Source organism: Cibotium barometz, chromosome 52 (assembly GCF_041138505.1).
Source record: "Cibotium barometz isolate CiBa-2024 chromosome 52, ASM4113850v1, whole genome shotgun sequence".
Classification (NCBI taxonomy): domain Eukaryota; kingdom Viridiplantae; phylum Streptophyta; class Polypodiopsida; order Cyatheales; family Cibotiaceae; genus Cibotium; species Cibotium barometz.
Window position 1 is genome coordinate 15,790,520 of NC_141097.1, and position 15,822 is coordinate 15,806,341.

The window sequence follows — 15,822 nt, forward strand, 5'->3', positions numbered from 1 at the left end:
CTATGAGCTAGGAACTATTGAAAAGGCCCCTAAGTGAGCAGGTGGTGAGCGTTCTGGTTGCTAATGATGCCATAGGTACATCGATGAAAGAATGATTGAAAATTAGAATTCAGCCTGGATATTTTGGAGGATTATGATCAATGATACTATGGTTTCATTAAAAGATTGTTTTAAAGACAGCTAAATCTGTGAAACGTGCAATTTCATATTGGGTGTGTAAGCGGTGTGACTATCTTGAAGTTTGCCTGAAGCGCCGGCTAGGGGGCCTAGGAACTCTTTTCCCTGATACCCAGGACAAAACGTAACCAAATTCCTAAATGGATCCTATCACTATAGTGGTTGGGTGGTTGGCTAACCCATGGGACTGGATGGGGTTAGGCTGGACTGATGGATCCCTAAAATGAGACTCAATTCTGTTATGATACGATAGATGAAGTAAATCCCAGATAGTCCTTGTTCTATGGAAAAGAATCAACGGTTGTGCCTCTTGATGAGGAAAAAAGCGTTGGTCTCTATGATCCAAGTGCAAGTCTCTTCCTTGATCTGACCATGTGACTTATTACTGGTTCGGTCGGATCAGTTTGGTTAGTGAAGGCTCTTGACTATGTTAGAATAAAAATATCTTGGAGGAATCGCCCGTGCTTTCTAGGCAAGGGAAGTTTTTCCAAGTTCGGTTTTGGAATAAACCAAGGGATTAGTCTCTTGTCCGGATATCCGTGTGGGCGAGGCCCCAAGTGAGAGGCTCTGCCCTGCGTAAGAAAGTGCTACTTCCACTACTAGCACCCCTTAATTTGTTGCGTGGAGGGGGCAGGGATCTTTCAAGTCCGGCCACTTCATTCTGGACTGGCTCATCATTAGCAGCCTCTGTATGCCTTTGTAGAATAAAGAGCCCCATATCCTATAAGAACGTGGGATGATTGATCATTTGCTCGATGTCCTTCTTGGTGTACGGCAGTCATCTACTTCACCAGTTTTCCTCGGTAGGTTATCCAACACTCTTTTGATAGGAAGATCCTAGGTGATTTGATGCACTATCGTCAGGAGTGAGGTCATCTCCGATGAGCATTCCAGACCTTAAGTGAATGTGAATGTGATTTGATAAGATAATTTGCTACCCTAATTGAATTTTGGTAAGGTATTGTCGATCTGATTTTCTTTGTTTTCTGTGGCCATGAGACTGTAGATAACAGTTCACAGCGTGAGATGTTAGAGAATCGTTCACGTCATGAAATGGTAAACCGTCTATGGCATAAACTAATTTATGTACTTTCACTTGCTCCAATAATTACTTCGAACTCAAAAATTAGTGTTACCTTGTTCTAATTTTACTGGTCTCAAGAACTTCCCTAACCTTAATCTGGCAATACTAGGCTCGTGAACTACATCTGGTTACGTCGTGAAACTGTAGAAACAGTTCATGTCGTGAAATGGTAAACCATTCACGCCGTGAAAAGCTATGTCGTTCACACTGTGAGATGTAATTGGTTCACGCCGTGAGATACACAAAAACCATTCACGTCGTGAAATCTAAACCGTTCACATCGTGAACGATATAGTGTTTCACATCGTGAAGCATTTTCTGCTTGTTCACAAATTGCAATTTTGTCGGACCCGTGGTGTCAAAGATGTCAGGATAAGATGACCTATTTTTAGCAAGGTAATCCCATGATTTAAGGGTGCTAATTGCGGTGCTGATTCTAGGAGCGGTTCATGTCATGAGATAGCAAGAAGTAGTTCACTTCATGAACTGTTTTCCTGTGCAGTTTCACGTGTAAAGTTCTCGCTGACGACAGAGAGGAGTTTGGGTGCAAATTACTTATCCAGATGCTCCAAAATGATTGTGCTAGACATAAGGAATGTAATGCAAGTTCAAAACACAACCAATGGCTCCTTATTTTTGTGGATTTTTTCAAAGAAACAAAAACAGAGTATCACCTTGCTCGTTCACATTCACGAATTTGGTGATACAAACATCAAAATTGAAAGGAAAAAACAATGGAGCTTTCCTCTAAGGTCGCTCCAGTACACACCCACACAACAAAAACAACCAATTTCTCACAAACCTTCACTTCCACTTAAACCTTATCCATTCATTCCATACACAATGCACTACCAAAATGCAAAGGCAATGATGAAACTTCTGTAATGGGAGCTGAAACTCAAAGAGAATAGAAGAAACAAAGGTGTTTCCTCAGCAACGACACCAAAAATGTTATAGGCTACCACACCTCTAAGAAGGAACTCTATGCATTCATCTTTGGAAGAAGCAATAGAACACAACTGTTGTAGGGAACTTACCAATGCTTTGAACTCGTGTCCTTTGAGGTCTCCAAGCTAACTTAAGAAGCTTTAATCCTCCAAGCTTCACTTCCACGCTGTCACCATAGAGTCGCTCACACCACCACACAAGGCAATCACTCTCTCTCACTTCTCCACACAAGCATACAAGCATACAAGTATAGAGAAGGCACTTGTGCTAGAGTACTCTCTCTCACTCTCTCTCTCAAGACAAAAGCAAGAACTCTCATAGTATAAAGGGAGATTGTGTCCATTCCTTATGAGAAAATGCCTTATATACAATTGGCCCTTATTCACACTTGGGCATCCAAAATTTACTAACTAAGGCCTTGGGTGGCCAATATCTCATAATGTACAACTTTTATAGTGCCTTTGCATGACACTCATTAATGACTTCAAATGGAGGAGCATATTTATTAATCCAAAATGGGATTAACAGCCTCCCTTAGTGTTAGCACAAAGGAGTTTAGCACTTGGGTAGGATAAGCCAAGGTGACTCTCTTGGTGTCACCATAAAGGTTCCTAGCACTTAGGTAGCGAGAAAAGACGGAGAGAGCTATGGAAAGCTCTATTGCCACCTCAATACCATTGTCAGTATGAGAATGGCAGAGAGATGGAGATAGAGAGGGGGACGAGGAGGGAGAAGAAGAAGATTAAGCAACATCACTCTACCATTGTCAGTGTGAGAATGGCAGAGAGATGGAGATAGAGAGGGGGACGAGGAGGGAGAAGAAGAAGATTAAGCAACATCACTCTACAATACAAGCATGCATCAACAAGAGAAAGCAAGCATCAACATAAGAAAAATCAAGCATCAACACAAGAGCACAAAACCTAGACTCAATTGTGATAATGGGATTATGTGTGTTTTTATTAGTCAAAATATGGGTCCCAAACACTTTTTGCGTTAATTTTATTAGTGTGGAAGGTGGAACCTTAGGTGGGGTCATTTTTGAACCTTAATGTTAATTTTTTCCCCGACGTAAGGTTCAGCTTGTAAATTGCAAATGCTCAAGAAGCTTTCGACAACAACTTGACATGCATCACCTCTCTTTATTGCCTCAGAATCCCTCTCTCTCTATCTCTCATTTTTCGGGGACTGGAGGATGTTACTATTGGTGTGCACGTATCCTTTGGCAGCAACTTCTTCTACACCTACTAGTTTAATTGGGCCAGAGGCCTTACCACCCAGCTACGCTAAGCCTCTCTCTTTGTGCCACATGATGAAGACGGTAGTAGCAAACACATGATTTACATGATGTGCCTTCATGCTCGCGTGAGAGAGAGAGAGAGGATCTTGAGTGCTAATCTATATATGCACTCGCCCACAACAAAGAGAGAATCCTATGCTCGTGTGGAGAGAGAGAGAGAGAGAGAGAGAGAGAGAGAGAGAGAGAGAGAGAGAGAGAGAGAGAGAATCTTGAGTGCTCAATTTTTTCCCCATTTATATATGTGTCTACAATTTACCTGCACCCTAGAGGGGGGAGAGAGAGAGAGAGAGAGAGAGAGAGAGGATCTTGAGTGCTAATCTATATATGCACTCACCCACAACAAAGAGAGAATCCTATGCTCATGGGGTGGAGAGAGAGAGAGAGAGAGAGAGAGAGAGAGAGAGAGAGAGAGAGAGAGAGAGAGAGAGATCTCGAGTGCTAAATTTTTTCCCCGTTTATATATGTGTCTACAATTTACCTGCACCCTAGAGGGGAGAGAGAGAGAGAGATGATCTCGACTGCTGAATTTTTTTTTCTGTAAATACATCCATGCACAAGAGAGATGATCTAAGTCTATGCACGACACACAAGGTTTTCAACCTTAGCATATTCATTAATTAGTGCCCACTTGCAAAACGGGCATGCGAATTTGTGAATAAGCTAAGAGAGCCAAAATAAGAATGAAAGTGAATGGGAATATGAAACAAAAACAAGATCTAAAGCTGAAACAAAAATTGAAATATCCATGGTTCCTTTGGAAGATTCTATCATGGTATGGTTGGATTTCCCTACAGGCAATGATGTTAAGCACAAACACGCATCGATTAGCCCTCTCAAGCTAGTCATAACATCATGTAGACACTTGGGTGTCATCGGGACAACCTAAACTCATCCCTACACACAATAGTCTTGCAAGAGGAGCCAATGGATAAAAAATTGAATTTCAAGGTTACTTTAGCTACACTACTCAAACAATCGATGGAGATATGGAATTTACATTCCATGTTACCCTCGATTTGCTTGAGTATGATGTTATCCTTGGTGAAACTTGGATAGGTGAATCGTTGTATTCAAGGTTACTTTAGCTACACTACTCAAACAATCGATGGAGATATGGAATTTACATTCCATGTTACCCTCGATTTGCTTGAGTATGATGTTATCCTTGGTGAAACTTGGATAGGTGAATCGTTGTATTCAATAGATGAATCCATGCAAACAAACACCTTGAACACTCCTGTAAACATTGTACAATTGCTTTTACAGGAGAGAGAGACCTTGGAGGAGCTGGAACTTCCAACATATCTTACTGAAAAGATCCCTAGGATTCTGGTCGGATTGAAAATTTCAAATAAAATCGCCACTGCTTAAGCACAACTTTATCCAACACGAGAATACAATCTCATGACCCTTGAGCTATGGGATTTGTTAGGTCAACCAACACTCGCGGCACATCCTAAAAGAATTCCCTTCACACAAGATTTGAACATGCCATGTTTGGGGTACTTTGAACATACAAACATACAATGTATATTGAAACTAACCCCTTTACTTGCAAGTTTTTTGTGGTTGAGTATGTGTTGGAAGTAGATTTGATCTTGGGGCATAAATGGATTATTGTTGCCCAAGCACCACTGTGATTTGCTAGCGATAAAGTCATCATGATGGTCAACGACAAAAAGTTGACAATACCATACTGCAAGGAAGAGGATTCAACTTTAATGGATTTCTATGATGCTGAACCCAAAAGGTTATAAGCCTCTTCCACACAAGCCCCTCTACACAATGACCTACCATCTACGTCAACGACCAAATCTGATAAAGCATCTACTCCTTCAACCCCATCTTCACCAACGAAGTTAGATGCTAATACCTCAAAATCAATAGCTATTCCTGAGATGTTCCCATAGCAACCATCTATCTCTAAAAAGAAACTCAAAGGAAAAGCCCTAGAGCCTATGCTTCTTCATCGACAAACCTCACCAAAGGAGACAACCGCATGCTCGAAAGCCTCATCATCAATAGCCACTCTACAAGAGACTCTAGCCTCATCGAGCTTGGAGACCTCAAGGGTTATGAGCTTGGAGACCTCAAGGGTTATGAGCTCGGCCATTGAAAAGATCCTCACAATAGTTGCGGTTCACCAGGTAATCTGTTGTTGGATGCATTTCAAGGGGGGTTAGGGTGAGTCTTAACACGGACACGCTCTTTTTGACCACACGGCTATCCCCTTTGCCAATCTTTGTGGCCTTTTTCTTCTACAAGCGCCTAGTTGCACATGCTAGTTTTTTGGAGACTTCTTTAGGGGGTAAAGTCCTTGCATGTCCCGAGGTTCCCTGGTTTTGCAATATAGATGCTTCGACAGCGTGAGCTGCAACTCTTCTTCTAACTACATTTAGAGGCATTGTGTGTATGAAGCTGTCTTGTATACTCAACAAGTTAAGGCTTAGCTTCATTCCCTTTCCCAATTGTTCTCCTTCTTAATGGACAATCCTTGTACATATGGTCTATCCCACAGTATGTGCATGAAGCCGTTAAGGCAGGAGTACTAGCCATCCCTTTCTTGACCAAACACTCAGCTATTCGATGAGGCCCAACATAATGATAGCATTGTATAGGCGGTCGTTTAGCTATGCTATTCAAGTCTCATCCCCACCACGGGGTTGACTGCTAGGTACATGGGGTACATGTGTTCTTCCTCCATCACATAATCACTTAGGATTTGCAGGGGTGGGTTACCTATGCTATTCAAGTCTTGTCCCCCCACAGGGTTGCGACTGCTAGGTACATGTGTTCACCTTCCATCACATAATCACTTAGGATTTGAAGGGGTGGGTTACTTGACAACTCAGTGGGTTCAAAGGTGGTACTGTTAATGGCTTCTCCCTCCTTGCCTTCTTCAAAGATCTATGTCAAGGTCAACTAGTGAACAGGGGTCACTCGAGGTAATGGTGGTTGGCGGAAGAACTAGGGATGGTAAGGGTACCTCAGGCACCATAAGGATTCCTTCGGGCCCACTTCATGGTGGCCTGGTTGAAGTGCATTGTGTTGTGCAGGGGCTAGCAAGGTTAGCGTGTCTAGGGTTCAGAGGCAAAGCTCAGGGTAGAGCCCGTGCTTGGGTAGCCCTTCAGTGTTAACAATTGGAGGCTTTGTGAGATTACCCCACCTTTGGCACTAAGCACAGTAGAGAGTGGGTCGGGGTCTCAAATGTGCTTCGTACTCGTGTGGATAGCTTGACAAATCGAGCACCATACTAGTTCTCTCTTAGGGTAAAGATGTGGTTGCCCAACTTGGTCACGGCCTTGGTCTATTCTCCAATGTTGGGTCATTTGCTGCATTATTATAGCTACTAACTTCTCCACTTGTTGTCCTGAAGAGAACACTTTTTCCTTTCCTTCAGATTTTGTGGTAGTAGTTTTGAAGGAAGCTTCAGAGGTTCCCTCGTGCAAGTCTCGAGAATGAGTTCCCTTGAAATTATCCTCGAAATTTATGGCACTTCTGTAACATTGCTCAAAGGAAGTGTGGGTCAGAGCATACAGGGAGTTCTGCAAGGCTACATCTTCAAGGCCCTCTAGGAATCGCTCGATCAATCTTTCATCATAGAGAACTTGTCTCTATCATTATAGGGAGGGTGGAGATATCTCACCTGATTCATATAGTCCCGGATGGATTCTCCATCCTTCTGTTTTATGTTGTGTAAGTGCTCGATTAGACTCCAGCTAGTTCCTTGTCTTGAATATCCCACTTTGAAAGCTTCTTTCAAGGTGTTAAGGTAGCCTTGTCTTCCACCTTCAGTGATCAAAACAATTGTCCTGCTTTTCCATCCAAGGTGAGGCCAAAGACACTCATGTTAACTTGATCGTCCACATGGCCAAATGCCTCACAAATCTAGTTGAACATCTCTAGATGAGATATGGGGTCTCTATTCCCATCAAAACTTAGTGCTCAGTTTGGAGATGTGGCTTGGTTTATTCCTCCTGTCTTGGCCCTTGCACCGGCTAAGCAAGTGCTAGTGAAGCAATTCCTCAAGCTACCCCCTCCCTATTTCCATGGTTATCCTCAACATTTCCAGTGTGAGTCCTGCCATGGCTAGAGCTGGCAGGTTGGGGCATGATGGGCAAGGGAGCGAGGCCTAGAGGATAGTATCCCATGTGTGGTCCTTGCCTTAGTGGTGGACCAATGTGTGCTTCGTAGGGATCCACATGATATCTGGGATCCACTCCACAAGGCGGGTAGTGGTTGTGCATTTGTGGATCCACATGATATCGTGGAGTGGATCCACATGATATCTGGGATCCACTCCACGAGGCGGGTAGTGGTTGTGCATTTGTGCCAGTGGGAGGTGTGGTCTGTTAAAGTTGGTACGATCACAGGTCTAGAAGAGAACGGGCATTCCCTGGTGAAGGTTGGCATTCACAAGCTAGAAGGGTACAGACGTGGAGATGCTACGGAATGGGCAAAAGGTACAGATGTTCACTTGTTAAGGAATGGACGTATGTCTGTGAAGGTATGGGCGTACAGTAACATACACTGGCAGGTATCTTGAATGTCCTGGAACAATGTATCTTCTAACAGCTCCCCTCAGATATTCCCATGATAGTACAATTGTACTTATTTTATACCCTTTTTAATGCACTCTATGCTCTCTTTAATGCACTTTATACCCTTTTTAATGCACACTGCTCTCATGATGAAGTAGATATGGGAAGATCCTACTATAGGAAGCAAGCAAATATGGCTTAATGGACGTACAGCCGTACCTTTGAGAAGTGAACGACCGTTCATTTCTCTGAAAAGCTGGCTGAGATCTGGTTTCTCAATGATTTCAGCCCTTCCAATATGATTTTTTATGTTTTTCTTTTTGTGGGTGGATGGCTTAGGATAACCCCAAGCTATCTGATGATACTTAGAATTCCTAATTAAACCTAATGACTTAAGATTAATTGTGAGATTAAGCTAATATGTAGTTTTTAGCTAGTTGAAGAAAAATAAGAAATTAATGGACTCAAGAGCAAGTTTAGGGCACTTACTTGTAGTTCCCACTATTGATGCTCCTCATGCTCTAATTTCTCCATTAAACTCCATTGCATGAAGAAAAACAAAATCAAACAAATCAAACATGCATCTTATAAACTACTCCTACCGGTGGATTTGCATTCTAATTGGGCAAATCTAGACTCTAGCTAAGGAATAGGATGTGGAGGACCCTAAGCTAAATGTGTTCCCCGACAACATCACCAGAGATGTTCACCAAAATGAACATGCTCCCTTGCACAAGAGAGAGAAGAGAAGAGAAAGGAGACAATGCAAGGGTCGGTTTGGGAAATAGCATTTAACCAACCCTAATGAGGGTTAACTCCTTGATGTGAGGCTGCTAGGGGCTCACTTCACCATCACTTGTGTCACTCAATGGAGCTTTCCACGAGCTAGGTGAGGAGCTATGAGAGAAGGAGCTATGGAAAGCTCAACTCCTACTCAATACCTTCATGTGTGCAAGAGTGAAGATGAGAGACAGAGAGAGAGCAAGTAGAACAAGAAGAGGTAAGTAATGAGAAGCTCACCTACATGCACACATACACAATCAAGCAAGCAAGCATGGATGCACACATGCTTACCACCATAGCCACAAGAGAGAGAGAGAGAGAGAGAGAGAGAGAGAGAGAGAGAGAGAGAGAGAGAGAGAGAGGGAAACTAAATTATGATAATGGGATTGTCCCTCTTCATATTTCATAAGTCACTTATATACATGAGCTCTCTTTTTACAATGGTCGAATGCCCATTCTACAATTGGGGACCCAAAATTGGATCTTCTAGCTCTATGTACACCTAGGCTTATGTGGCTCATGGTTGGCATCACGCAAGTCGTAACCTCGGTTGTCCCATATATCTTTTACATGAAACATAACCATGCTTTTAAAAAAAATTAACTAGTGTGGTTAACAATCATAGATAAACCTCATCATAATCATCTCATATAGAAACCTATAGAGGTAGGCTTGTTATCCCTAATAGACTTAGCCTCGACCCACTTGGTAGTACAATAATATTTTGCCAACAAATATATACTTATTTGCTAGATCTTTATGGTGGTGAGGACTGAGCCCACCCAAGCACCCAGCAGTTCCTAGTTTAGACACTAGTTGGTGGCCAAATAATGTGACCTGCTGATGGTTAAGAGATGGTTTATGTAGACTTGGCACTCTTCTAAGTAGGACACATTCTTATGTAGACTATGTGTCCGTATTAGTGAATGCTTGTTGCAATAAACCAAGGACACACTATTCTCAGGTTACAAGGCCCGTTGGAGGGTCCAAATGATCTCAAATGGCCATGGGAGCTATGCAAAATCCCAATTAGATGATATGGTTTATTGGTCATTTTGGACCAAGTCTCGTTGGGTTAGCCACCGATGTGGATGAGCCACATCCATGCCAACCCTAGGTAACTAGTTTGGTAACCTAAGTTTAACATTGAGTTCATTGTGTTCAAGCACTCTTTGTAAGCAAGACACCCTCCATCTAAAGTCTATCTAGATTGTCATCAAATCTCCTTACCCTAGGCAGACATCCATTAGTTTGTAATCAAGTTTACAAGCAGTAGTAGTGTTTACTCTCCACTTCTTTTTGTAATTCAATGCTTTTGTATTGTGTTAATCATGCTTTTGTAATTCAATGCTTTTGTATTGTGTTAATCATGCTTCTGCTATTGTCGATTCTTACACTCTTACATGCATAGAGATATCTTATTCATAGATAGTTCTTATGCATAGAGATCTCTCATGCATTGTGAGAGCTATTATATGCATAAAGAGATCTCCTGCCATAGCCCTCAACATTGTGGGAGCTCTTATATGCATAGAGAGATCTTATGCATATAGATCTCATGCATGAGAGCTCTTACACTCTGTAAATGAGGGCTTTCATAAAAAATCTCTCTCAAGAAATGATAGCTCTCATGCATATAGAAATATCATGCATGAGAGATTCTCCACTCTATGCAAATGAGAGCTCTCATGATAGTGCATGAGAGATTCTCCACTCTATGCAAATGAGAGCTCTTAAGAAGTGAGAGCTCTCATGGTAGTGTATGATATTTCTATATGCATGAGATCTCCCATGAAGTGAGAGTGATCACGCATATAAAGATATCATGCAGGAGAGCTCTTACACAATGAGAGCTCTCATGCATATAGATATCATGCAGGAGATATCACGCATATAAAGATATCATGCAGGAGATATCACGCATATAAAGATATCATGCAGGAGAGCTCTTACACAATGAGAGCTCTCATGCATATAGAGATAACATGCACGAGAGCATTTACACTCTACGTATGAGAGATATTACTCTATGCATAGAACTCTCTTGCATTATTATGAGAGCTCTTATGCTCTTATACTCTATGCAAATGAGAGCTCTTATATGCATAGAGCTCTTGTGTAGAGCTCTCATGCATTAGCTCTCTTGTATTATGAGAGCTTTTATGCTCTTATGAAAAACTCTCTTATCTCCCACGATTACGATAGAAGAAAAAGAGCATTGGGTTTGGAGCATAGGAGAATGGAGAGTTCTAACAAAAACTCTCTTATCTCCCACGATTACGATAGAAGAAAAAGAGCATTGGGTTTAGAGCACAGGAGAATGGAGAGTTCTAACAAAATCTAAACCCCAACATTATTGGATTATGTGGCATTCTATCTCTAGCATTTGGTTGACCTAACCTATGGCAAAAATTGTAGGCTTTTGCATATTTCCATCATGCATCTTTTAATAATATTGGTCACTATAAACCTGCTTGAAAGATCTTTTGACCTGTTATGTCACCTGAGAAATGACCTCCATTGACACCTTGGTGTGCCTCCACAATAAGAACTATAGTCTTCTCATAATCTAGTACATACACTTCCTCAAAAGTAGATCAATTCCGACCTTGTATAATCAACTTGCTACTTCTACCATAAACGTCCTACTATAGAGTGCCAGTCTCTTCCAATGATCTCATCATGGGATAGGAACATCAACATTTCACCATAAAATCTATGTCCTGTCCACTTGATCTCGACATTTCTTCTATAAATGCTCCATTAGGTAGGAACATCAACATTTCATCGTCCTAGTGTGAACAACATTTTGTCTAGAAATGCTCCATTGGGTAGGAACATTAGCACTTCATCATACTAGTGTGAACAAACCTACATCCCAAAACTAGTCTAGCACAACATCTCCTTGTTCTTTGGAATCAATGCAAGACAAAAATTTACAATTGCATGTTCATTACCAAGCATGAGTTGAATTGTAAAGTCAAACTCTTGTAAAAATAGCAACATCCATTGAGCCAACTTCCCTATTAGGTTTAGCTTACTCACCAAATACACCAAGGCTTGATGATCAACATAAAAGACAAAGAGATTACCCAAAGATAATACCATAGCTTATTTACTGAGTAGACCATGCCCAAATCCTCCCTCTCTATGGTAGATTACTTCTTCTATGCAAAGCAGCTATCATGAAGGCTTGATGATCAACATGAAAGACAAAATGATTACTCGAAAGATAATGCCAAAACTTATTTACTGAGTAGACCATACCCAAATCCTCCCTCTTTGTGGTAGAGTAATTCTTATATACATAGTAGATAACATCTAGGTTGCATATTAAATTGGAAAATACCAACCTCCTTTAGTCGCCTGCATAAGTTCTAAAAGTGCACTCCTAGTTATAACATCTGAGGCATCAACAAAAAGACACAAAATAGCCTCTTCCAATCCATAGGTCCCACATCTTCTCTCTAATGCACATAAAAACCAACCTAACCTCTTAAGCACACCCAAGAGACAGAGCCCTCATGCTCCTTCACCACATTCACGCTAAACATCAACAATCCATGTACTCGTGCACTAGGCTACCATCATCTGGTGTATATGGCATGAGTGGATGGAAGGTATGCATGGCGCTAGCATCAAAATAGAACAGATGAATGATAGATCCTATGGTGCCCCATGGTGGGCTACATGGAATTCTTTGCCCTCAACAACTTGCCTCCCTATAACACATGAAATACCATGTGGATTGAAAAAGATATTGATTGAATGTAAGAGTTTTAGTATAATTGTTTGACATTAAACTGCACAATTAGGCTACTGTTGAGATGCCAAAATTCATGCTCATCACATTTGTTATTTTACACATATTGAGCCTTCTTTTTGGTTAAGTAAATACAAGTGCCACATGTTCCAAGTATCAAAGAAATCCTATGTGTTACTTGATTTGTCCAAGAACTCTACCTAGTTTCTTGATATTATGTGGAGCTGTCATTCTCACAATAGTGAATCACCTTTTGAGGATACACTCCTAAACCTTCTTTTAAGACAATATGACCAAGCAACACCCCATTGTTGTGCAAAGGCACATTTTGCAAGATTTAGACTGAGCCTAGTTTCATCACACTTTTTAGACACATCGTGAAGATGCTCTAGTGAGCACTTCCCAAACACACAAAATCCTCTACAAAGACCCTCATAAAGGTTTGTGATAATCATAGAAAATCTCATAAACCATCCTTTGAAAAGTGGTTGGGGAATTCTTTAGTATAAATGTCATGACATTAGAGGCATTCTTTAACCTAAATGTCATGACATTAGAGGCATTCTTTAACCTAAATGTCGTGACATTAGAGGCATTCTTTAACCTAAATGTCATGACATTAGAGGCATTCTTTAATCTAAATGCCATGACATTAGAGGTAGATACTCCCCATTCTATGATAAAAGCCATTTTCTCTTTATATTTTGGAGCCATCGAGACTTGATTGTAACCACTGAAGCTGTCCAAGAATGAGTACATCTCATATCCATTAGAGGCAGATACTCCCCATTCTATGATAAAAGCCATTTTCTCTTTGTCTTTTGGAGCCATCGAGACTTGATTGTAAGCACTGAAGTTGTCCAAGAATGAGTACATCTCATATCCACCAACTAAATGTCATGACATTAGAGGCAGATACTCCCCATTCTATGATAAAAGCCATTTTCTCACTGAAGCTATCCAAGAATGAGTACATCTCATATCCACCAACTAAATCTAGAAGAGAAACTCTAAAGGGTAGTGGGAAGGGATCTTTAATGGGTAGTGGGAAGGGATCTGTAAAGGGTAGTGGGAAGGGATCTATAATGGGTTGACTTTATCTTCCTCTAATCCACACAACCTATCACCTAACTAGCTTTTTCATCTCAATAAATAAAACCCACTTTTAACAGCTTTCCAATCCCCTCTTTAACTTGTTTGGAATAATTCATATTCATTCGGTACCTCTGATCCCAAACCGAAAAATAATCTGAATAAATAAAACCCCTCCTCTTTAACTTGTTTGGAATAATTCATATTCATTCAGTACCTCTGATCCCATACCAAAAAATGCATCTTCCTAGGGGTTTATTTTATGTTAATAAAAATTAGGATAAATGCCCCTCATATTTATGTAACTCTAAGCAAATACATCCTTATTTCCAGATAATAATTCTTGCAATGTTTGTCTCCATTCTTTTGTGAGTTTGGCACTTACCAAACCGTTCAAGGATCCTGCTCATCACCCTAGTTCATATATGCAAGTTCATTTTCTTGAACCTAAACACTTTGCCGCATATCCTTCTTATGGGATTCTTTTAATCAGTGTTGCCTTCTATCTTCTATGGGTTTAGCACTTACCAACCCATTCAAGGATTCTACTCATCACCCTGGTTCATATTTACAAGTTCTTCTTCTTGAACCCGAACACTTTGCAGCTTCTTGTGTGATTCTTCTATAGCAGTCAGTGTTGCTTTGATTTTTATTAAAACGTCAGCTTTTTTAGTTTCTTCAAGCGTCTTCTAACTATGTCCCTCTAATTCTCCTTTTAAATATTTTCTTCTTCATCATCTCGACTCCTTCTAGCCAATTAAGACCTTCTACATAAATAGGTTAGACTAACGGATCTACCTTTCCTTTGGAGAGACCACCAACGCTTTGACCTTGTTCTTGCCTCGAGAGATGGTAATCCACTCTATTTTCCAAATTTGGCAAATATTTCCATGTTGTAGCCAAGGTCGGCCTAACAACATTGAATATGTTTCAAAGTTTTCTTTCATCTATAGGATAACAAAAGATGTTGAAAATTTGTAGTCAGCTACAGTAATTTCTTGTCTCGAAGGATGATTGTGTCAGGCATGACTCTTTGTTGATCTGTCATTTTGACTACAAATGGTGTTGGTTAGCATTGTTGTGATGCCTAATGTTAGGGCCATTCCTTCCAACAGTACATCGACACCTCCATCCACCACCATAGGGACTCGAGACAGTGTCAAACTCTTAAATATCACTATCACTTTAGGAAGTGATTCATCAAAGTTTGGAATGGGTTCCAGTGATCCACATTGTATTGCATTGTCTAGATTTCCGCTAAAGATTAAACTTCTACCAAGTTCTTCAAGGAAAATTTCTTTCTCAAGAGCTGTTACCTATAATTGGGCACCAAATAGAGCTGTTACCTATAATTTCTTTCTCAAGAGCTGTTACCTATAATTGGGCACCAAATAGAGAAACTGATCTAGTGTAGTATTTAACCTTGTTTTCTATAGAACATCCCACATGTCATATTTAGATGCTATCACATCTAAATTTATAAGGCAAAATATCTACACTTTTCTTGATGGAGCTCTACTCCTTAATTCCACAATCTTTTTTCGCTAGCTCCCATCTTTCTTTCGAAATACAATGGCATTCTTTCTTCTGCTCCTTAATTCCATAATCTTTTTTTTTGTAAAACACCTTTTGTCTGCCATCTTTCTTCTAGACTACAATGGAATTCTTTGTTGAGTCATTAAATTCTTCCATAGCTTTACCTTGTTCCAAGTGCTTTCATTAAATTCTTCCATAGCTTTACCTTGTTCCAAGTGCTTTCAACACTTCTTTTGGCACTACTGTGTACCTTGTTTTTTTTCTCATTCTTTCTAACTAATAACGGTGGATTTGCACACACCGTACTCATTTCCTTCTATGTTTGAGTGACCTTTGGACTTGTTTCTACCACCTTCCTTGGAAGAGGAACTTCTTGAGCATTTCAAGCCACCCCTCATGATTCCTGCACCATCTTGGCTACCCCACAGACTGTTGTTTCTCCTCCCTATTCGAGGTTAGTTTATCCTTCATTCTTGGTACATCCCAATTCTCCAGATCATCTACGAGGCCTTGCACCCTTATGAATTCCATAACTACCTATGGTGGCCCACCGGATATGGCTTAATTTGTGCTATGTTGATTACTAGAGGTTTAGTTA